At 45.0% G+C, this 23,697-nt stretch overlaps 1 pseudogene; it reads right to left on the bottom strand.

Moving 5' to 3' along the window:
• Positions 1 to 23,697, bottom strand: part of LOC132766168 (zinc finger protein 208-like) — a 146,698-nt pseudogene that overhangs the window by 13,762 nt on the left and 109,239 nt on the right.

Genomic DNA, 23,697 nt, shown 5'->3' on the forward strand with positions numbered 1-23,697 from the left:
GGGGATAGGGAAAAGGCAGAACTACTTAATCCCTTCTTTGCCTCGATCTTCTCACAAAAAGAAAGTCATCTTCAACCTCAGCAAGATGGAGTGGATGAGGGACTAGAGGACATCCAACCCCAAATTGGGAAACAAGTCGTCCAGGAATACCTGGCCATTCTAAATGAGTTCACATCCCCAGGGCCAGATCATCTACACTCAAGAGTATTGAAGGAACTAGCGGAAGTCATTTTGGAACCATTGGCAATCATCTTTGAGAGTTCTTGGAGAACGGGAGAAGTTCCAGCAGATTGGAGGAGGGCCAATGTGTTCCCAATCTTCAAGAAGGGGAAAAAGGATGACCCAAACAATTACCGTCCGGTCAGCCTCACATTGATACCAGGCAAGATTCTGGAAAAGATTGTTAAGGAAGCGGTCTGCAAACACTTAGAAACAAATGCGGTCATCGCTAATAGTCAACATGGATTTATCAAAAACCGTCATGCCAGACTAATCTGATCTATTTTTTCGATAGAGTTACAAGCTGGGTAGATGCGGGGAATGCCGTGGATGTAGCGTACCTGGATTTCAATAAGGCCTTCGACAAGGTCCCCCATGACCTTCTGGCAAGGAAACTAGTCCAATGTGGGCTAGGCAAAACTACGGTGAGGTGGATCAGTAACTGGTTAAATGGACGAACCCAGAAGGTGATTCTCCCCAATGCTTCATCTTCGTCCTGGAAAGAAGTGACAAGTGGAGTGCCGCAGGGTTCTGTCCTGGGCCCGGTCCTGTTCAACATCTTTATTAATTACTTAGATGAAGCGCTAGAAGGCATGATCATCAAGTTTGCAGACGACACCAAATTGGGAGGGAGAACCAATACTCCAGAGGACAGGAGCAGGATTCAAAACGATCTTGACAAATTAGAGATGGGCCAAAACTAACAAAATGAAGTTCAACAGTGACAAATGCAAGATATTCCACTTAGGCTGAAAAAACGAAATGCAAAGATACAGAACGGGGGACGCCTGGCTCGAGAGCAGTACGTGTGAAAAAGATCTTGGAGTCCTTGTGGATAGCAAGTTAAACATGAGCCAACAATGTGATGTGGCGGCAAAAAAAGCCAATGGGATGTTGGCCTGCATCAATAGGAGCACAGTGGCTAGATCTAGGGAAGTAATGCTAGCCACCCCCCCCCCCCTATTCTGCTTTGGTTAGACCACACCTGGAATATTGTGTCCAATTCTGGACACCACAATTGAAGAGATATATTGACAAGCTGGAATGTGTCCAGAGGAGGGCGACTAAAATGATCAAGGGTCTGGAGAACAAGCCCTATGAGGAGTGGCTTAAGGAGCTGGGCATATTTAGCCTGAAGAAGAGAAGGCTGAGATATGATAGCCATGTATTCATATGTGAGAGGAAGCCCCAGGGAGGAGGGAGCAAGCTTGTTTTCTGCTTCCCTGGAGACTAGGACGTGAAACAATGGCTTCAAACTACAAGAGAGGAGATTCCATCTGAACATGAGGAAAAACTTCCTGACTGTGAGAGCCATTCAGCAGTGGAACTCTCTGCCCCAGAGTGTGGTGGAGGCTCCTTCTTTGGAAGCTTTTAAACAGAGGCTGGACGGCCATCTGTCAGGGGTGATTTGAATGCAATATTCCTGCTTCCTGGCAGGGGGTTGGACTGGATGGCCCATGAGGTCTCTTCCAACTCTTTGATTCTATGATTCTATTCTATGAAATCTTAGGCAGAACTTCTCAAAGGGTTGTGTTTGAAATCAGATGTTTACTCACAAAGGCTGACCAAGGGAAAGACAGTCCTGTCCCACAGTGATGCCAGTGTCCAGAGAAGCATATGCATTCTCCGAAACAGTGCAAGTCAAACAAAGCCAAACAAGTCAAGCCAAACCGTACTTCAAGCCAAGAGAATCACATGTCTTAATTGGGCAATGTTGAATGTATAGCTGACAGCACCAGAATGTCCAGATCCCACCATTACCCTTTTGCAATCAACACATTTTTTTTGTTTTGTTCCAGCTCTTTGAATGATATCTCTCCTATATATAGTCTCTGATGTGTCAAAAGGTATGAACCCCGCCTGGCATTTCTTTGTTTTTCATCCTGTGTGAATTAGGGGGTGCTTTGTAAGGTCAGTAAAAGTGTCAGGAAAACATTTCCCACAATCCATACATCTGTGTGGCTTTTCTCCTGTGTGAACTCTCTTGAGGCTCACAAGGGCTGAATTTCGAACAAAACATTTCCCACACTCCTGGCATTTGTACGGCTTCTCTCCTGTGTGAAGTCTTTTGTGCTTCACAAAGCCTGAGCTGTAACCAAAACATTTCCCACAATATGGAACTGTATGTTTTTTTCTCCTGTATGAATTCTCTGGTGGCTCACAAGGGATGAATTCTGAGTAAAACACTGTCCACAATCCTGGCATTTGTACAGTTTCTTTCCTGTATGAATGCTCTGGTGTTTCAGAAGAGATGACTTCCAAGGAAAACACTTTTCACACTCCTGCATGATCCTCCCCTGTGAGAAACTCTTTGTGCTTCATCAAATATGACATGCAAACAAAATATTTCCCACACTACTGGCACTGGTATGGTTTCTCTCCAGTGTGACGACATTTGTGCCTCACAAAATTTGAACTCTGAGCAAAATACTTCCCACACTGCTGGCATTGGTATGGCTTTTCTCCTGTGTGGAGTCTTTTGTGGCTCCCCAAGGCTGAACTGCAAGCAAAACATTTCCCACACTCCTGGCATTGGTATGGCTTCTCTCCTGTGTGGAGTCTTTTGTGCTTCATCAAGGCTGAACTGTGTGCAAAACATTTCCCACACTGCTGGCATTGGTATGGCTTCTCTCCTGTGTGGAGTCTTTTGTGGCTCACCAAGGCTGAACTCTGAGAAAAACATTTCTCACACTCCTGGCATTGGTATGGCTTCTCTCCTGTGTGGAGTCTTTTGTGCGTCACCAAGTTTGAACTCTGAGCAAAACATTTCCCACACTCCTGGCATTGGTATGGCTTCTCTCCTGTGTGGAGTCTTTTGTGGCTCAACAAATGTGAACTGCGAGCAAAACATTTTCCACATTCCTTGCATTGGTATGGCTTCTCACTTGTGTGTAGTCTTTTATGGCTCACCAATTCTGAACTACGAGCAAAACATTTCCCACACTCCTTGCATTTGTATGACTTCTCTCCTGTGTGGAGTCTTTTGTGCCTCACCAAGTGTGAACCAAGAGCAAAACATTTCCCACATTCCTGGCATTGGTATGACTTCTCTCCTGTGTGCACCCTTTTGTGCTTCACCAAGTCTGAACTGTCAGCAAAACGTTTCCCACATTCATGGCATTGGTATGGCTTCTCTCCTGTGTGGACTCTTTTATGCTTCACCAATTGTGAACTTTGAGCAAAACATTTCCCACACTCCTGGCATAGGTATGGCTTCTCTCCTGTGTGTAGCCTTTTATGACTCACCAATTCTGTACTACGAGCAAAACATTTCCCACATTCCTTGCATTGGTATGACTTCTCTCCTGTGTGGAGGTTTTTGTGCCTCACTAAGACTGAACTGTCAGCAAAACATTTCCCACATTCCTGGCATTGGTATGGCTTCTCTCCTGTGTGGAGTCTTTTGTGCTTCATCAAGTATGAACTGTCAGCAAAACATTTCCCACAATCCTGGCATTGGTATGGCTTCTCTCCTGTGTGGAGTCTTTTGTGCTTCATCAAGTATGAACTCCGAGCAAAACATTTCCCACATTCCTGGCATTGGTATGGCTTCTCTCCAGTATGAACTCTCTCGTGGCTCACCAATTGTGAATGGTCAGCAAAACATTTCCCACATTCCTGGCAATGGTATGGCTTCTCTCCTGTGTGGACTTTTTTGTGCTTCATCAAGTCTGAACTCTGAGCAAAACCTTTCCCACACTCCTGGCAATTGTATGGCTTCTCTCCTGTGTGGAGTCTTTTGTGCCTCTCCAAGTTTGAACTCTGAGCAAAACATTTCCCACATTCCTTGCATTGGTATGTTTTCTTTTTTGTATGGCCCCTGGTGTCTCCCAAATGCTTCCTGTGTTTGGTGCATACATTGCTCTTTTCCCAGTTATCTGCTGTGAAGAAGGACAGAAACAACCATTCTTTAGTGTGAATGATCAGGACTCTAGGGAAATGGTATAAGAAAGAGATTGAAATAATCCTTAAAACAACATAGATATGGAGGAAAATAAGATATAAATGCTGTCATCTCCCCACTTCTTGTTCAGTAAATATGGACACTGTTTGACTGGCTGGAGCCTCTAAGGGGGAGGTGAATAACATATGCTCCAGAGCCATTTTTCCTCAGCCCAGCCTGGCTTTTTATTCTGTCTCCTTCTTATGGGGGAATGGATGACTTTTCCCTTCACATTCAAATGCTTGTGCTTTTTTCTCTAAGTAAAATGTTACCTTGATATCACCCATTTCACAATTGTTCCCTCCTTTTTATTTCCCTCTCCAACCTCCAGTTCTCTCTCCCCATTTTCACTTCAGGTTGGATTTTTCTGCTTCAACGTACAACATCGTATAACTAATTTCAGAGCACTAGAGAGATTGTTATGGTTTTGCCTGACAAACTGGAAAGATACAATATAGTGACTGTAAAGAAATAGGGGAGAACAACACACCACATTTGAAATCTGTTTTGAGAGAGTGGATATTGCCTCCAAACCATCCCGGTATCTGAGAAATGACAAGACTGTGCACCAGAGGTAAGAGCTGCTGATAAATCCTGCTGCCGCAATAACAAAGACGTCTTGGAAATACCATGCTGTGGACTGTCTGTGTTCAGCTAATTGCTCTGGTTCCAAGACCTGGGTAATTCTGCCCAGCTTTTACATGGAAGCTGCAACTTCTTCACATATGAGAATTTAGGGAAGTGGCAGGGGATATATTAGCTATTTCCAAACATTTCTGGTGAGATAAATATTCATAATGTTTCAAAATATGCACTCTATTCAAAACAGCTACATTTCTGCAATTGTGAACCTACCATAAATGACACTCTTACCACTTGAATGAGAGGCACATAAGAGTTTCATTACTGCTATGTGTCTCCCCCAAATGCACAAAAATCCCGAGCCCCAATCATTCACAAGCACAGAACATAGAATGCATTAAGTTGCAGGTCACCATCTTGCGAAGGACTGAGGCAGGGGCTGTTTGGGTGCTGGGAGTGGCAGCATAGAAAGAGAGCTTCAGACATACAGATGCCTGGCTGGGAGGACAAACAAGGTTGAATACCACACCAATAATAAGATAATAAGATACTGCATCTGCGTATCTGAAGCCAGGGGAAGTTTGTTATTTTTTATGATCACAACAACAATAATATTTATTATGGTCCATAGAGCCATCAGTAAACAGTCATTTTGAATTCTCCCATCTCAGGAGAAGATCATTATACAAGACACATCTACATGGTTTCAAGTAATACTCCTATCAGAGATTAGTTGCTTCCTCCGCCTTGTTGCCACTATGAGGAATTTTGCCACAATGAGAGTCACATTGTGGCACTTGTCCTTTAAAAGAGATTTAACAATCCTCTGCTGGTCATGCGGGACAGGATTGGATATAACAGCTGGCTACGTTGCACTGTGTTAATAGCGGCACTGCAAGAGGTCAGATCTGCCCCCTCCCTCCTGACGTTCAGGAAATCACTAAAAACCTGGCTCTGGAAGATGGCATTCGAGGACTGAACCTAGGACCTTCCCTATGATGAATTATGATGAACTGTGACTACAAACATGACTATGACTGGATTGACGATTTGGCGTAGGAAATTGTAATGATGTAATGATGTTTTTATTGTACTATGTTGTACTATTTTAATATGTAATGATTTGTTCTTGTTCTTTTATATGATTGTATTTTATATGTGCTGTAAACCGACCTGAGTCCCTCGTCGAGGTTGAGAAGGCCGGTATAGAAAACCTCTAAATAAATAAATAAAATAAAATAAAATGTATTCTGTTGTTTCTATTTCATTTCCTCCACAGGGTCATAGTCTTTGGGAGGAAGGGAATCCAGGCAGTCTGCCTCTTAGCAGCTTTGAGGGAAATACGTTGAATCTCGCCTTTGTAAAGAGACCAGTTGTGGCAAGGGTGTGTGGTATGCTTGGACTTGACTCCAGTTATGGAAGCCTTCCCACTGGAGTCCAAATTTGTGGTAATGTTGCAGTTGCTCAGGCAACAATTCAATACATTATTCTTCACGAAGGTTTGGGCGTCTAATTGGTTTTACTAAAACCCTTCCATGTACCTGGTTTTAGTGCTTTTTAAAATATTGTAATTCTATTAAAATGTCTAAATATGTTCTAAGTTTTAAAACCATTTTCATCATTTTCATCATTTGCCTTTGTTTTCTCAGTTGTCCTGGATGTCCTTCCCAGATCTCTATAGGGAGAGTGGAAAGGTCCAGGAATTCATCACACAGACCTCAACCATGAAGAAAGTAAAACACGAAAGCCACAGTCCCACCTGAGGCCCTAAGAAAGGTCAAAAGGTAGGTTTACTTCTAGAGGAGAAGCTGTAATAGTTCCTAAAACATGCCACCTTGAAATAGCAAATTAGCTGAGAGAAAAGGAAGGGAGATTGTTCTCTATATCAGAAAGACTAAGGGACCCATATATTACTAATATGTCATCTATTTCTACCATAAGCCCTGCCTTGAGGAACTTCAGTGATTCAGATGATTTTGGAAATTACTTCCACCCGAGAGGTGCTGATTGGAATCCTGCATTTTGAAATAGAAATCCCTATCCGTGAGGGAGTCTTACCAAGAGAGTCCACCATCTCATGAATCTCCTCCATGATCTGCCCGTGCAAGGCTTTCTGACCAGGATTCAGGAGAGCCCACTCCTCCGGGGAGAAATACACAGCCACATCCTCAAAGGCGATTGGGCCCTGGTGGAAAAAGAACACATTTCCTTCTCACATATAGGAAATCAAGAAAAATATGTACAAAAATCTCTTGGAAATTATTTAGGTTTCTGTTGGTTCAATCTTTCCTTTTTCAACATATGTTTGATGATTAAGCCTGGAAGAAAGGACCCCCAGGCAGTCCCATTCCTCCTCTCCCAGGAATCCGTCTGCTTACCTGATTCAGTTCCACTCCATCACAAAGCGGAAGAACCGACTGAGGATCCGGCAACGACATCATTTCAGCCCCTGGGAAAGAGAGAGAGCAAGGGGTGGAAAGCTGAACACATAAACATGTCTCAGAGGTTACATAGAATCATAGAATTGGAAGAGACCTCATGGGCCATCCAGTCCAACCCCCTGCCAAGAAGCAGGAATATTGCATTCAAAGCATCCCTGACCGATGGCCATCCAGCCTCTGTTTAAAAGCCTCCAAAGAAGGAGCCTGCACCACACTCCGGGGCAGAGAGTTCCACTGCTGAACAGCTCTCAATTAGGGTCCTGAAAAGAAACCTATAAGGAAATGGCTCTATAAACACAGGAGCATTTTCCAGGCCAGGGAGATGTAAAGTTTTGGAGTTTAGGCCATTTAATCTCAAGCAGTCCTTTAAGAGCTTGGATTGAAATTAGTACTGGGCTTGGTAGTTCCAATCGACTAAAGTAGTTCCAATTGTCTTTTGCAATCAAATGCTTACCTATATACTCGTTTCAAGCTGAAATGATCCTACAGCTATGCCTTTTCTGGCTCAAACTGATTGTGGCTGTGCTACAATCCCCTGAAGGCCAATTTGCATAGACATAAAACACCAAAACTCCCAGAAGGGTTCCTCCTTACCCTCCAAGGCTGCAGCCTCATCTCCTTCCTGCTTGAGTTCCTTCTGCTGGAGGCTCTGGGTGGTGCCTGAGTGAGATTTTTCTGATTCAGGGACATCAGGCTGGACTTCAATGCAGATATTTTGGGCCTGGAAGAGCAGAGAGTATTATGGAGTATGGAGAAAGATCAGGGTCATCAAAATTGAGCAGAGCAGCAACTGAGCTTACAGTGGATCTGGAGGTGAGAGCAGGAGGGGCAGAGCAGGGGAGGAAAGAGGCTGAGGGAGCAGAGTCCGGCTTCTCCCTCACATCGGTCCCATCTTGGAAGGACGGCAGGATGTATGTTTATCCATCAGTCCCAAGGTGAGTGAAGCCAAGAGGAAATGCTCTCACCTGTCCTTCCCGCTTCTCGTCCTCTGCCCGACTCAGGAGGAAGCCTTCCGCCAGGGCCACCGCCTGGGAAGAGGTCTCTGCCCCACACTCTCGGACCCAGCTCCCCATCTCTGGGGGCAGGATGCTCAGGCACTTTGGAAATCCAGATGACAAACAGAAACTCTGCATTATTTGAAAACTTATGGGGGGGAAAGAGGAGCCAGAGAGGCAGGTGAGTGGGTGGGCAGGGGAAGGGGAAAGCCCTGGGCCCCCCCCCCTCTCTCTCTGCCTGCCTGCCTCTCCCTCCTCCCAAGGATCCCCTGGTTGGAGAATCTGGTGACCCCCACTCCCACCTTAGTCCAGGCTTGGTCCAAGTCCCGGCCCTCCCTCCAGGCTTCAGCCCCTTTGGCCCTTTGGAGAAGAAGGTCTGGGAAGAAGCCTCACCGGAAGGAGAGGAAGGAGGAGGCGGAAGGAGGAGGCCAAAGGGGGAAACTCTTCTCTCCCAGCCAGGTAAGGAAGAGTGTAGTGGAGGGAGTTTGGTTCCTAGAGGGGCAGGAAAGGCGGGTCTGAGGAGGTCCACTTCCTTCCTGCCTCTCTAGGAACCACACTCCCTGCCCTTAACCCTTCCTTGCCCAGAGTTACACTGGAAGGAGGGGGAAAGAGCCTCTCTCCAAAGCCCTGGAGCCAGAGGACTGAAGGTGAAGGCAGAGATAGAGTCATGGAGGAAAAAAATCCCTATTCATAGGATAGTTAGTTAGATGTATTCTCCTCCTGCCAAACCCTTGCTCCCCAACCCCACTGAACATTAAGGGGAACCCATCAGTCCAGGGAGCAGAGCAGAGCAGAGCCTCCACCAACAACAGAGAAAGAGGCCTCATCCCAGGCTCAAGGCCCAGGGCTCCCTTTTCCCAAGGAGGAGGAACACAGGCTTGGGTGGGAGAGACAACAATAGAGATTTAAAGATGGGCTGAAAGCCAACCTCAAAAACTGTGGCATAGACACCGAGAACTGGGAAGCCCTGGCCCTTGAGGGCTCTACCTGGAGGTCGGCTGTGACCAGCAGTGCTGCGGAATTCAAAGAGGCACGAATGGAGGATGAAAGAAACGTGGCAAGAGGAAGGTGCGTCAAGCCAACCCTGACTGGGACCGCCTTCTGTCTGGAAACCGATGCTCTCACTGCAGGAGACCTCACTACCTCTGAGGATGCTTGCCACTGATGCATGATTGTTACAAGGAGCAGGCTTTCTGCTGCTCCAAGAACAGGAGCCCACCTTAGGGATTTAAAGGCAAGAAAGGGAACTCTACCAAATCTTAGGCAGAACTTCTCAAAGGGTTGTGTTTGAAATCTGATGTTTACTCACAAAGGCTGACCAGGGAAAAGACAGTCCAGTCCCAAAAGCATTCTCCGTAACAGTCCCAAGTCAAACAAAGTTAAATAAGTCAAGCCAAATCTTACTTAAAGATTTTATTAGTTCTGTCCCAGCTCTTTGGATAATTTCTCTCCTGTACATAGTCTTCAAAAAGTATGAAGCCCAATACCTGACATTTGTTTGTTTTTTTAACCTGTGTGAAGTAGGTAGTGCTTTATAAGGGATGAAATGTGAGTAAAGTATTACCCACAATCCATGCACCTGTGTGACGTTCTCATGTGTGAACTTTCTTGTGGCCCACAAGGGCTGAACTTCGAGCAAAACATTTACCACACTCCAGGCATTTGTATGGCTTCTCTCCAGTGTGGAGCCTTTTGTGCCTCACCAAGTGTGAACTCTGAGCAAAACATTTCCCACACTCCTGGCATTTGTATGGCTTTTCTCCAGTGTGGAGTCTTTTGTGCTTCACCAAGGAGGAATTCACAGCAAAACATGTCCCACACTCCTGGCATTGGTATGGCTTCTCTCCTGTGTGGACTCTTTTGTGCTTCACTAAGGCCGAACTCACAGCAAAACATTTCCCACACTCCTGGCATTGGTATGGCTTCTCTCCTGTGTGGACTCTTTTGTGCTTCACTAAGGCCGAACTCACAGCAAAACATTTCCCACACTCCTTACATTGGTATGGCTTCTCTCCTGTGTGGACTCTTTTGTGCTTCACCAAGTATGAGCTCACAGCAAAACATTTACCACACTCCTGGCATTGGTATGGCTTCTGTGCTTTGTGGAGTCTTTTGTGCCTCACCAAGACTGAACGGTAAGCAAAACATTTCCCACACTCCTGGCATTGGTATGCCTTCTCTCCTGTGTGGAGCCTTTTGTGCCTCACCAACACTGAACTTTCAGCAAAACATTTCCCACACTCCTGGCATTGGTATGGCTTCTCTGCTGTGTGGACTCTTTTGTGGCTCACCAAGGCAGAACTGTCAGCAAAACATTTCCCACACTCCTGGCATTGGTATGGTTTCTCTCCTGCGTGGAGTCTTTTGTGCTTCACCAAGTGTGAGCTCACAGCAAAATATTTACCACACTCTTGGCATTGGTATGGCTTCTCTGCTGTGTGGAGTCTTTTGTGCTTCACCAACACTGAACTTTCAGCAAAACATTTCCCACACTCCTGGCATTGGTATGGCTTCTCTCCTGTATGGAGTCTTTTGTGCTTCACCAAGGTTGAACTGTAAGGAAAACATTTTCCACACTCCTGGCATTGGTATGGCTTCTCTCCTGTATGGAGTCTTTTGTGGCTCACCAAGGTTGAACTGTCAGCAAAACATTTCCCACACTCCAGGCATTGGTATGGCTTCTCTCCTGTGTGGAGTCTTTTGTGCTTCACCAAGCCTGAACTGTAAGCAAAACATTTCCCACACTCCTGGCATTGGTATGGCTTCTCTCCTGTGTGGAGTCTTTTGTGGCTCACCAAGGCTGAAATGTCAGCAAAACATTTCCCACACTCCTGGCATTGGTATGGTTTCTCTCCTGTGTGGAGTCTTTTGTGCTTCACCAAGCCTGAACTGTAAGCAAAACATTTCCCACACTCCTGACATTGGTATGGCTTCTCTGATGTGTGGAGTCTTCTGTGGCTCACCAAGTGTGAACTCTGGATAAAAGATTCCCCACACTCCTGGCTTATGAAATCCTCAGTTCCTTCAAAGATTTCTTCTTGGCTTATATCTGGCAGTTTGTAATCAGCAATACATTTTGCTGATACTTTCCATTTACAATGGATTTTTCCAGCACTGGGGGTCTTGTGAAGTGTAAGTCCCATATTTTGGGTGAAACACTTCTCACATACATTGCACTTGTAGGGCCTTTCTCTGGCAGAATCTCCATCTTCTTTGTGGGTTTGCTGGTGTCTAGGAAGGCCTCCATTGTGTCCCAAATGCTTCCTGTGTTTGGTGTTCCAGTTATCTGCTGTGAAGAAGGGCAGAAACAGTGTGAGTGATAAGGACTCTAGAGAATTGCTATAAGAAGGAGATTGTAACGATCCTTAAAACAAAATAGAAATGGAAGAAAATAAGATATAAATGTTGCCCTCTCCCCACCCCTTGTTCAGTAAAGATGGACACTGTTTGACTGCCCAGGGCCTCTAAAGGAATGGTGAATAACATATGCTCCAGAGGCTACCTGTTCCTCGGCCCAGTCTGGCTTTTTATTCTGTCTCCTCCTTTCTAGGGGAATGGAGGAATTTTCCCTTCACATTCCAATGCTTGCCTTCTTCTCTAGCTAAAACTTTATTTTGCTACCACTGATTTCACAATCGCTCCCTCCTTTTTATTTCTCTCCCCCAACCTCCAGTTCTCTCTTCCCAGGTTCACTTAAGGTTGGATTTTTCTGCTCCAAAGTAGAAAGTCCTATAACTAATTTCAAAGTGCTAGAGAGATTGTTACAGTTTTGAACGACAAGGCTGGAAAGATACAAGATAGTGACTGTAAAGAAAAAGGGGAGAGCAATAATGAAGGCAGAGAAGGGAACAAAAGAAAAGGAACGTCTGCAGGACTCGACCAGATATAATGACATCTACGTAACACCACCCTGGAGAGAGTGGATATTGCCTCCTAAGCATCCCGGTTTGTGAGGAGTGAGAAGACTGTGCACCAGAGGGAAGAGCTGTTGGTAATCCAAATGCCGCAATCACAGAGACTTCTTGGAAATACCATTCTGTGGACTGTCCCTTTGTTCAGCCAATTGCTCTGGTTCCAATACCTGTATAATTCTGCCCGGCTTTTACAGAGGAGCTGCAACTTCTTCACATATGAGAATTTAGGGAACTGGCAGGGGATATATTAACTATTTCCTAACCTTTAGGTTGGAATAAATATACGGAGTGTTTCAAAAAGATGGACTCAATTTGAAATAGCTAGATTTCTGCAATTGTGAATCTGCCATGAATGACACTCTCACCACTTGAAAGAGAAGAGCAAAAAGTTGGATTACTGCTATATGTCTCTCCCAGTGCACAAAAAGCCCCGAGACCCAATTATTCACAAGAACAGAACATAGAACGCATTATGTTACAGGTCACCATCTTGCGAATGACAGGGGCTGTTTGTGTGCTGGGAGACAAATCTGTTTCCTCCCTCTTATTGCCTCTTTCTCTCTCACACACACTCACTGGGGGTTGGGGGGGAGACTCCCCCCCCCCCTACACACACAAAGAATGATCTGGGGTGATCTCTCTTGATAGATTCTCCAGGGAGCCCAGCTGCAGTGATTGCATGTGGTATGCTTGGACTTGACTCCACTTGAGTCAGAACTGGTGCTAACCTTGCAGTTCCTGAGGCACCAAGTCAATACATTATTCTTCGTGAAGGTTATACAACACGAAAGCCACATTCTCACCTGAGGCCCTAAAGAAAGTTCAAAAAGGAGGTTTTGGTCAAGAGGAGACGCTGTAATAATTTATAAAACATGCCACCTTGAAATAGCAAATCAGCTGAGAGAAAAAGAAGGGAGATTATTCCCTGTATCCGAAAGAGTAAGGGACTCTTATAGTACTATTATGTCAAATTAGTCCTTGGAGTCCTTGTTAGTCCTTGCCTTGGTTAGACCACACCTGGAATATTGTGTCCAATTCTGGGCATCACAATTGAAGAGAGATATTGACAAGCTGGAATGTGTCCAGAGGAGGGCGACTAAAATGATCAAGGGTCTGGAGAACAAGCCCTATGAGGAGCGGCTTAAGGAGCTGGGCATGTTTAGCCTGAAGAAGAGAAGGCTGAGAGGAGACATGATGAGAGCCATGTATAAATATGTGAGAGGAAGCCACAGGGAGGAGGGAGTAAGCTTGTTTTCTGCTGCCCTGGAGACTAGGACGCAGAACTATGGCTTCAAACTACAAGAAAGGGGATTCCATCTGAACATTGGGAAGAATTTCCTGACTGTGAGAACTGTTCAGCAGTGGAACTCTCTGCCCCGGAGTGTGGTGGAGGCTCCTTATATGGAAGCTTTTAAACAGAGACCTGATGGCCATCTGTCGGGTGTGCTTTGAACACAATTTTCCTGCTTCTTGGCAGGGGGGTGGAATGGATGGCCCATGAGGTCTCTTCTAACTCTTATGATTCTCTGATTCTATAAGCCCTGCCTTGAAGACCCTCAGTGATTGGGATGATTTCCACCAGAGAGCTGCTGACTGGGATCCTGAATTTTGAAACAGAAATCCCCATCAGTGAGTGAGCCTTACCAAGAGAGTCCACCATCCCATGAATCTCCTCCATGATCTGGACATGAAAGGCTTTCTGACCAGGATTCAGGAGAGCCCACTCCTCCAAAGAGAAATGGACAGCCACGTCCTCAAAGGCGATTGGGCCCTGGTGGGAAAAGAAAAATAAGGGAAATCAAGAAAAACAGTTACAAGAATCTTTTGAAATGATTTACATTTATGTTGGTTCAATCTTTCCTTTTTCAATAGATGTTTGATAATTAAGCCTGGAACCAATGACCCCCAGGCAGCTCCCTTCCTCCTCTCCCAGAAATCCTTCTGCTTACCTGATTCACTTCCACTCCATCACAAAGCGGAAGAACCGACTGAGAATTCAGCAACAACATCATTCTAGCCTCTAGGATAACAAGATACAGAAAGTGATCGCATAACTATGTCTCAGAGGTGACAACTACAGTCCTAAAAAGAAACCTATGAGGAAATGGCACAGCTGAATACGGGAACATTCAACAGCCCAGGAATTGTAACGTCTTGGGAGTTTAGGACTATTTCATGTCATGAGGTGCTGTGAATAGGTTGGATTGAAACAAGTACTGGGCTTGGTATGTCAATGGACTAAAGTTATTCTTTGTTGTGTTTGCCTTCCAGATCTGTTTCAGGGCTCATCTTAGCTTCAGGTTTCACCTGGAAACATACCGTACGACTGATATTTCAGTCCCACCCAACAGTATGCAAATGTAGTAGAACAATAAAGAAAACTCCAAATCACACTAAAATTATACCTTTTGCAACCAAATGCTTCCCTATATACTCATCTCAAGGCCAAAGGATCCTGAATGTATGCCTTCTCTAGCTCAAACGGATTGTGCATTTGTTACAATCCCCTGAAGGGGAAGTCACACTGGCATAAAACAGCAAAACACCTCAAAAGGTTCCTTCTTACCCTCCAAGGCCGCAGCCCCATCTCCTTCCTGCTTGAGTTCCTTCTGCTGGAGGCTCTGGGTGGGACCTGGCAGAGTTTTCTCCGATTCAGAGACATCAGGATGGACTTCAATGCAGTTATTATGGGCCTGGAAGAGCACAGAATATTCCAGAAGTAGTATGGAGAAAATTTAAAAAAATCACAGACTCTGAGTTTGAAACAAATGCCATGCTCCCCTTCCATCATTTTCAATGTGATATCTGAGGCAGAGCAGGTGGGAAAAGAGGCCGAGGGAGCAGGGTCCAACTTATCTCTGTCACAGGTCCCATCTTGAAGGAAGGCAGGATGTACGTTTAATCTATCTATCAGTCCCATGGTGAGGGAACCAAAGAGGCAATGCTCTCACCTGTCCTTCCTGCTTCTCGTCCTCTTCCCGACTCAGGAGGAAGCCTTCTGCCAGGGCCACCGCCTGGGAAGAGGTCTCTGCCCCACACTCTCGGACCCAGCTCCCCATCTCTGGGGGCAGGATGCTCATGAACTGCTCCAGGATCACCAGGTCCAACATCTCCGCCTTGGTGTGTTGCTCTGGCTTCAGCCACTGGCGGCAGAGAGAGTGGAGGCGGCTGCAAACCTCTCTGGGTCCCTCGCCCTCTCGGAAGGAGGAATGCTTGAAGCGCTGGATCTGTATGTGTTTATCCAGGATCATCTGCGTAGTTATCTCCCAGGATTCCCCAATCTTTCCGGGAGCTCTTCCTGCTTCAGGTCCAGGTGAGTTGCTTCTCTCCATGTTGGAACCACTCTGATGGAAGAACCCTACCGTATCCAAGATGCTCTTCCTCCGTCTTCTCTCAAGGGAAAGAAATCCCAGAACAGGCTCGACTCCAAAATTCTCAGCCAAAAATCACATTTCCTCTGTGAAAGAAAGTCAGAATTAGACAACTGGCTTCAGGAGATTTTTTGTTTGAGAGTTTAAAAAAACCCAAATAAACACCCCCCCCCCCGAGCCATTTATTTATTTATTTCAGAGCCAGGTAATGCTGGGCCTGTCTTTCACTGGGTTCTCTGCTTCCCAAGCATCCAGGCCCTCCGGGCCTCCCATTGAGCTCCCATTCAGTCCCAACCCACACTGAACCCCCCCCCCCCCCAATTCCTTCAGCTGATGTCTCGTGATCCATAGCCTTTCTTAAAAAGAACCAAGGGGCTTTGAAACAAGAGACAAAAATTAATATGATAACTAAAATAAAATATTTGGAAATCCAGATTGTCATGATAAAATATGCTGTATAGTTTGAGTGAGATTGTATGAAAGGCACATGAATGCGGCCCAATTGGGCAGAAGATACCATTCTAAGGAACGAGGCCTGGAAAACTACAAGAAAGAGTTGAAGAACTAATGGACAGTAATTAAAAATTGCTGATGAGACCTGTGACAAATGATTAACTGTTGACATTGCTGACTTGATGGACTCTTCTGGGAAAAACCACTTGTTTACATTGCCAAAGACTACTTTTAAGTAGGAAGTCAACACTGTGGCTCCATAGAGAAATGTTTACAAGGCTCCTTGATAAGGAAAGCCAATTAAACAAAATCAACAACTGTCCAGGAACTGATGGGATCTGTCTGTCAGCCATTTACACCTTCAGAATCCATCAACAGAAAACACGACATAAAAGGACCCCCCCTCTCTCTCTGAAAGCGTGTGTCAGACCAACTGAACACCATTTCTGAACATCATCATGAACAGCCTCCTCCTCTCAAGAAGCTGATCATCTTCAACAAGAAGAATGGTAAGAATGCTTGAGGAATGAATGATGAATGAAGGATTGAATGTTAGAGAAGATGTGTAAATGTTGATGCCATATCCCCCTTTGTCTATGTAACCAAGTTAATTCTTCTAAAACCCAGTCCTGGCGTCTGTGTCTGCTTCTTTCCATGAAAGTACCGAAGTGTTTAAGCCTTCACTCAGGAAAAAATTCCCCTTGAGCATGAAATGAAACTCAGAGAAATCTCTAAATGCTCTGAGGGTGGGAAAAGTTGTGTCCTCAAATCAGATCTCAAAACTCTCCAAGAGAGAAAGCACACACACACCAAGAGTGTAGGAAGGGTTCAGTCCTCAGTATGAATGAATGGTTTCTTGTACCAGCCATAGGCCGTGACATGACATAATATACAACTTTTAAAACTACAATAAGCATTTTCCAGTTTAAATATTAAAACTTGTTCCGTATACTGGCTCTTTAAAATTATAGTAGTAGTGACATGACAATTACAAATCTCTGATTTGTATCATCCAAAAGCATTTCCATTTCTAGCCTCCGCTGTGGACTTCACTAATTTAGCTCGGATTTTTTTGGGTTGTGGCTGCAAATGTGGAAACCTTTAATATTATATTTTGGGAATAATCTGCTAACAAGTTACAGATAAGAGCTGACCGTTGCCATGATGTCCTTTCTTCCAAAAGGACTCTCAGCAGATTGTTTCGAGGGTCATTATACAAAGAGCAATGTAACAGATAGTGTATTAAATCCTCTCTTTCCCCGGACCCACAAATACAAAGACGTTGGGCATGAGGGATCCATCTATATCTTCCCTCTAACAAGTCTGATGGCATTTTATTGATGTTAATGTTTTTATATTGTAACTAGCCATCCCCGGCCACACGTTGCTGTGGCCCAGTCTGGTGATCTGGAAAATATAGTAAGGAGAAAGGGAGGAGGGAGCAAGCTTGTTTTCTGCGAAATAATGGCTTCAAACTACAAGAGAGGAGATTCCATCTGAACATGAGGAAGAACTTCCTGACTGTGAGAGCCATTCAGCAGTGGAACTCTCTGCCCCGGAGTGTGGTGGAGGCTCCTTCTATGGAAGCTTTTAAACAGAGGCTGGATGGCCATCTGTCAGGGGTGATTTGAATGCAATATTCCTGCTTCTTGTCAGAATGGGGTTGGACTGGATGGGCCATGGTTCTATGATATGTAATGTCTCTATGTTTGTGGGTAAACACAGTATTTCTTGTGTTTCTTTGTCAGTGTTGATGTGAAGAGTGTCTAGTTTGCCTACTCTGGAATATGCAACATATCATAGTCCTTCTTTAGGGGTCCCTTTCAAATCTATGATACTATATCTGTGTGTGTGTGAATCATATCTATCTATATTTATGACTGGAAGCCTCTTTGTCAGGAGGGCTCTAATTACATTTTCTTTCCCTGGTAAAGAGAGTTGGACTGGATGGCCTTGAGTATTTTCTGTTGATCATGGGGGTTCTGTGTGGGAAATTAGCCCCAATTCTGTCGTTTTTGAGATTCAGAATGTTCTTTGATTGTAGGTGAACTATAAATCCCAGTAACTACAAATCCCACATGTCAAGGTCTATTTACTCCAAACTCCACCAGTGTTCACATTTGGGCATATTGAGTATTCATGTCAAGTTTGGTCCAGATCCATCATTGTTTGAGTCCACAGTGCTCTCTGGATGTAGGTGAACTACAATTCCCAAACTCAAGGTCAATGCCCACCAAACCCTTCTAGTGTTTCCTGTTGGTCATGGGAGCCCTCTATGCCACGTTTGGTTCAATTCCATCATTAGTTGAGTTCAGAATGCTCTTTGATTGTAGGTGAACGATAGATCTCAGCAACTACAACTCCCAAATGACAAAATCAAATGTTTTTGAGTGAAGAACATGCATTGGGTTGTTAGGTGTACGCTGTCCAAATTTGGTGCCAATTAGTCCAGTGGTTTTTGAGTTCTGTTAATCCCACAAACGAGCATTACATTTTTATTTATATTGAAGATTGTGGTTTTGGTGGCATTGAATTTTGCCTTGTGAACCGCCACAAGTCGCTGGAAGGCTGAGAGGGGCGGTATACAAATACAGTAAAATAATAAATAAATAAATAAATAATGCAACCTGTCTCACTGAAAGCGGAATATTTAATGTTTTTGAGTTCTCTTATGCTGACCCCCAATATCCCCTCTGCATCAGGCCCCCTTCTCCCCATGGGGCCCAAGGCTCAAGGCCAGGCTGCATCTCCTTCCAAGGAGGAGAGATCAGGAAGGGGTGGTTTCCCTTCTCCTTCTGGGTCAGGGTGTGTGTCTCCCTTCTTCTGGGTCAGGAGGCCAGCCTGGGAGGGAGGGAATGAGGCCTGGCCCCACTTTGGCCCTCCCTCCAGGTGTGGTGGGCTTCAGCCTCCCTTTGGCCCTTTGGAGAAGGAATGGGAAGAAGACTCACCAGAAGGAGGAAGAGGCCAAAGAGGGGAACTCTTCTCTTCTCTCCCAGCCAGGCAAGGAAGAGTGGAGTGGAGGGAGTTTGGTTCCTAGAGGCAGGTCTAAGGAGGCCCACTTCCTTCCTGCCTCTCTGGGAACCACACTCCCTCCCCTTAACCCTTCCTTGCCCAGAGTGACACTGGAAAGAAGAGAAAAGAGCCTCTCTCCAAAGCCCTGGAACCAAAGGATGAAAGATGATGGCAGAGATCATCATGGGAGGAAAATTCTGTATTCCTAGGATAGTCAGATGTATTCCCCTCCTGCCAAACCCTTGCTCCCCAGCCCCACTGAATATTCAAGGCAACCCATCAGTCCTGGGAGGAGAGCAGAGCCTCCACCCACAACAGAGGAAGAAGGTCTCAGCTTGGGGTCAAGTCCAGCTGCTCCCTTTTCCCAAGAAGGAGGAACACAGATTGGTGGGAGAGACAACCAAAGCGCCCACCACAAGCAGGCTCTTCCTTGACCACGCGTGGCCTTGGAGACATCCCCCGCTGCAATGGCTGTTCTCCAAAGCCGCACTCTGCCAAGGCCGGGGAAGCTCCACACACAGTCCTGTTAGAAGGGTGTCACTGAGTTCCACATTTCCGTCTCAGCGGCTTATAGTAGTGGGTGCTTCAACGTCCATGCAGAGGCCACCCTGTCGGGAGTGGCTCACGACTTCATGGCTACCATTGTCACAAAGATTTAATGTGCGGTTTTTATACATGTGGATTTAATATGATATGTGGGAATGAATGGAAGGATGTATGGAACTAATAATTTTGGAAACACCAGTAAAAGACCCAGGCCTGCAATGACTACCTACCTGCATGCTGGACTAGAATTACAAGTTGCCAATGAGAAATGAAAAGTGATAAGAACTGGAAAAGTGATAACAGAAATGTTTACAACATTCCTTATGTTAAGAAGGACGTCAACATAAGCCTTGTGTTCGTCAACACCAATCAAGAAGAGTCAACATCTGACCACATTTCCGTCTCGGCGGCTTATAGTAGTGGGTGCTTCAACGTCCATGCAGAGGCCACCCTGTCGGGAGCAGCTCAGGACTTCATGGCTACCATTGTCACAAAAATTTAATGTGCGGTTTTTATAAGTGTGGATTTAATATGATATTTATTTATTTATTTGACTTGTATACCGCCACTCCCAATTTGGCTCGGAGCGGTTTACAGCACTAGATTAAAACAATATGACCAACTTTAAAATACAACAAAAACGGGAACAGACATAATCCCGAGTTATTCATCCATCGAAAGCTTGTCGGAAAAGAAAGGTTTTACAGGCTTTCCGAAAAGCAAGTAGCTCTCGGATGGTTCGAGTTTCAACTGGCAAGGCATTCCATAAATAAGGGGCTATAATCGAGAAGGCTCTCTGCCTAGTAGAGGACAGATGATAAGTCCGGATGGAAGGGACTTCAAGCAAATTTTGGTCTTCAGACCGGAGTAATCTCTGGGGTTGGTAGGGGGATAAGCGGGCCCTCAGGTACGCCGGTCCCAGACCATATAAGGCCTTAAAGGTTAGTACGAGCATCTTGAAAGTAATCTGGTACTCAATCGGAAGCCAGTGCAGCTGTTGTAGAATTGGAGTGATACAACACCTCGCCGGCACCCCGGTGAGAAGACAAGCCGCCGCATTTTGCACCAGCTTCAGTTTCCGGATCACTGACAAAGAAAGGTCAATGTAGAGGGCGTTACATATGTGAGAATGAATGGAAGGATGTATGGAACTAATAATTTTGGAAACACCAGTAAAAGACCCAGGCCTGCAATGACTACCTACCTGCATGCTGGACTAGAATTAAAAGTTGCCAATGAGAAATGAAAAGTAAACTCCGATAAGAACTGGAACAGTGATAACAGAAATGTTTGCAAGATTCCTTATGTTAAGAAGGACGTCAACATAAGCCTTGTGTTCGTCAACACCAATCAAGAAGAGTCAACATCTGGCCAGGTGCTTCTCCAAGGAGGGAGAAAAGGATATAATAATGTTTGGGTGCATGAGGACGAATGGATGTACATGTGTGTGAATGTTGAGTGAAAATATAATTCCCCTTTGTCTAGTTGTCAGTCCTCTGTAACTGTAAGTTGTTGTACATCCAATATAGTTGTATAGAATCTGTATGTCTAAATGTTTTCTGTAATTTGATACAGCCTCTCGCACTGGAAATTACAAAAATAAGGACATATGCTTCAAAATTACTGAAAAGTCATTCATGACACCATCGCAACCGTGTGGCTGTCCCAAGTGGTTTCTGGCCCAACCCACAGGGCAGGACAGACATTGGACTGGGATTTCTGTCAGGGAAGGGAGGAAGGTGGCCGTGTGGAGGAACCGCCTTTATTCCTCTTGCCCTGGACCGACCCTCCTCTGGCCAGGCTTAGGCTTCCTGCGCCCCTCACCTGCCCAGGGCTGGAGGACCTATTGAAATGCTCCGCCCAAGGAGGCTTATGGGCCCAGAGTGCCAGGATTTGAAATTGTGGGCTGGCTGGAGAAAGAGGTGTCAGCAGCTGATTGGCTGAGTGTGCCAGGGGCCAGCTTCTGATTGGCTGCTGAGGCCAACAGTTCTAACTGCCATTCTGCCATTTGTTCTCTCTTTGGACAGGGAAGAAAAATGGCTGGCTGCCAACTCTCTTGAAGCCGGATCCTTTTGAGGTTTGAGGCATATTTAAGGCCTGATTTCAAAGGGCTATTTCATTTCCCTGTTCCCTGCCTGAATTCAAAGAGACCAGTGCATACATTGTTACCCTGTATACTTTGCTTTCTTTACTGTTATTTGTTTCACAAGGCTGAGTGGCATTTTATTATACAGCAGGATATATATTGGTTTAAATACTGAGGTAAAGCTTCTAATTACTCTGTTTATACACATTTACCAACCATCACACAGAGGGCTTCTTGGCGGCTCTTGGGGAATTTCCCGCCACCCTGGTCGGTGCTCCTGTCAATGCTCCGTTCACTTGCTGGAATGGTGAGACGGAGAGGGCAAGAGACACCATCACTCCGGGACGTCCTGTCTCTCATTTATTTATTTATTTGTTTATTATTCAAATTTATATGTCGCCACTCTCCTGGGGCTCGGAGCGGCTTACAAGAAGAGGCTAAAATCTAACACAATTTAAAAACAATTTAAAACAATTTAAAAACAGCAACGTCAAAGATCAAAGGCCTGACTAAACAAATATGTCTTACATGCCCTGCGGAAAGCTGATAAGTCCTGCAAGGCACGGATTTAACAGCCTCATCTCAGAGCTAACCCAGCTCTTTGGTTCACTGAGGAGCTGGCAGTGATGAAGCATGAGAAGACGAGACGAGAGGCCGTGTGGGGCACATCTCACAGTGAATCAGACCGAACAAGGATATGTGCGTATTTAAGGTCATATTCTGTGGCAGTGGAGGCCACAACAATCTTCCATTGCAACCAACATTGCATTCCCGAGGAACCGTCCAACTGAGCTGTTTCTAGTAGTCAGAAGGTTGTTAAATCCTTTTTCACAAGACCATTTGGCACCTTGATGTAAAGCATTTGCTCGGTTCTTTGCTGATAAAATTGCTCTGATCCGTTTCGACTTGGACTCCATGATTACTGCAGTCTCTAAAGATGTAAAGACCCTTGGAGAGGCGAGGGTGGCCACACGTATCCTGGACCCTGCCCATCTTGGCTGGTAAAGCAGGCCAGAGGAGGTTTGGCAGAGTGGGTAGAAGTGGTGGTTAATGCCTCCCTTCAAGAAGGCCAAATTCCACCTTGCACTCCCAAACCTACGTTTATACCATGATGCCTCAGCCCTATGTTGGGTAAAGGAGTGGATAAGTGTTAAAGAGGACAAGCTACTAGCTCTGGAGGGACACGATATAATGCAAGGCTGGTACAACTATCTATGGAGGGGGAAAGCAAAGAAAGAAAGAAATTTTAAGAACCACTTTGTAAGAGCCCCTCTAATTCAAATCTGGGAAAACTATAAAAGTAAGTTCCATACAAAAGTTCCGTTATGGTTTTCAACAAATGAGGCCAGTCAAATCAGGGGAGCTAGTAGAGAAAAGTGGCTAACATACAAAAAGGTATTAAAGGGGAATACGCAGGAACCAGCACTTAAAACTCAGGAAGAATTAAATAAATATGATTCTACTCTTTCATGGTTTCAGTACCACCAGATAAAGGAAAGTTACAAACTAGACAAAAAGATCGGTTTTGAAGTAGGAGAGTCTTTTTGGGAAAAAATCATCCAATCAGAAGGCAAACATATAAGGAAAATATATCAACAGCTACTTAAATGGGAGACAGAAAAAGAACAAGTCAAAGACAACATGACGAAATGGGTGAAGGACCTCGGTCGCTCAATCACCTTTAAGGAGTGGGAAGGAATTTGGTTGAAAAAAATAAAATGTACATATTCCAATGACTATAAGGAGAATTGGTACAAACTCTTTTATAGATGGTACCTGACTCCGGTACAACTCGTCAAATTCAGTAGGGGGAAAGTAGGAACTAAATGCTGGAAATGTAAAAAAACAATGGTACTTTTATACACATGTGGTGGGAGTGCAAAAAGGTGAAAACCTTTTGGAGGTCAATTCATAAAGAAGTTGAAAAAATCTTAAAAATGAAATTCTCCCTGAAACCTGAATACTTTCTGTTTGGTATTGTTGATTTTGACTTAGACAGCAATGATAGTAAGATTCTCTTCCACCTCTCGACAGCGGCCAGAATCCAATTGGCCCATCTCTGGAAATCTAGAGAGGTCCCTACAATAGAGCAATGGACATTAAAAGCTTATGATGTGATGAATATGGACCTGCTG

The sequence above is a fragment of the Anolis sagrei genome, chromosome 2 (assembly GCF_037176765.1).
Source record: "Anolis sagrei isolate rAnoSag1 chromosome 2, rAnoSag1.mat, whole genome shotgun sequence".
NCBI classification, from domain to species: Eukaryota; Metazoa; Chordata; class Lepidosauria; order Squamata; family Dactyloidae; genus Anolis; species Anolis sagrei.